A 1,398-nucleotide genomic window follows, 5' to 3' on the forward strand; every position below is an offset into this window, starting at 1 on the left:
ACAATATCCTAAAGCCTAAACAAAGAGGTCGATGGGAATTAAAACAAAATATGGTGCAATTATTAAAATCTGTGGGAGAATTTTAGGGACTTTCACACGAGGATCTGCAGCAACACTTACGAACCTTCCTGGAGATAAGTGACACATATATTCCTGAAGATATGAGTGTTGATTATGTTAGATTGACACATTTTCCCTTTTCTCTACTGGGGGAAGAAAATAGATGGCTACTTGCTGAACCACACCAATCCATCACTACATGGGAAAAATATGCTCGAAGGTTCCTCATTCGATTATTTTTATCTCAGAAAATTGCTCAATTAAGGAGTGAGATATTGAGTTTCAGACAGAAAGATGGAGAAAATCTCTACCAAGCTTGGGAGAGATTTAAGGGCATGCTCAGAAGTTGTCCTCATCACCATCAATCAAATGATGTTTTGGTGCATACATTTATAAAAGGACTTGAGTCTAATACAAAGATTCTCTTGGATTCAGCACCAGGGGGTCAAGCTTTGGAGAAAACATATGAAGAATTGTATACCTTGTTGAATCGAATTGCACAAGGAAATCCTGATTGGCATGCAGACTCGAGGAATGCTCCCAAGAAAGTTGCAGGGGTTTTAGAGGTTGATCAGTTCACTGCCTTACAAGCACAGATTGAACAATGCAGAGCCATATGACTACTCAACTTAACAACTTAAAGTTGGGTACAACTCAACCAGCAACCACAACAAATGTAGTTCAATAGGTATATGCAGGGTGTGAAGTTTGTGAAAGCAGTGAACATAACGTAGATGCATGTTCTGTTAATCCAGATTCAGTCAACTACGTGGGGAATGCAAACCATCAGGGTCAATAGAATTTTGACAATACATATAGTCCAAATTAGAGGAACCACCCTAATTTCTCACGAGGTGGAAATCAGACACAGAATACAAATTAGTATAAGGAACCAGTGTAACCAAATCCATGGTTAGTTCAAAATAATCCGATGACTGCTTCGAATAGTAATATGGAGGAGATGCTTAAGCAGTTGATGGCTCAACTATAACACCCTGATTCGCTGAACAGGAATGCTACATGGTGCTAATGACCCCGACGGACCACAAGCTAACCCATGACTGATATCTGTACCTGTATACTATAAATCATGATATAATAATGCAGAATGCATAGAACTGTAAGGCCATAAGGTTCAACTGAATACAATCATGTGGGTGAAAATACCCAAAACAACTTAATTTGAACATAAATTTGAAAGCCTCTAATTTATCTGAATAAGGAGTTAAAGGAACATGTCTCCAACTAACTCTATAAAACTGAAAAGAAATAAATAAATGAATCAAATCATGTTATCCTCGAATCAATAAGGACTCACTGTGTCTCTGTGACTGGAAT

The 1,398-nt window shown here is 37.9% G+C and overlaps 1 non-coding gene across 1 annotated transcript; it reads right to left on the bottom strand.

The window, feature by feature from the left end:
• Window positions 1-317: 317 nt before the first annotated feature.
• On the bottom strand, window positions 318-424 carry LOC124894531. The gene has a single exon (XR_007051225.1). It is a non-coding gene; the product is annotated as a small nucleolar RNA R71 (small nucleolar RNA).
• Window positions 425-1,398: the final 974 nt, after the last annotated feature.

Source organism: Capsicum annuum, unplaced genomic scaffold, assembly GCF_002878395.1.
Source record: "Capsicum annuum cultivar UCD-10X-F1 unplaced genomic scaffold, UCD10Xv1.1 ctg74857, whole genome shotgun sequence".
Lineage (NCBI taxonomy): Eukaryota > Viridiplantae > Streptophyta > Magnoliopsida > Solanales > Solanaceae > Capsicum > Capsicum annuum.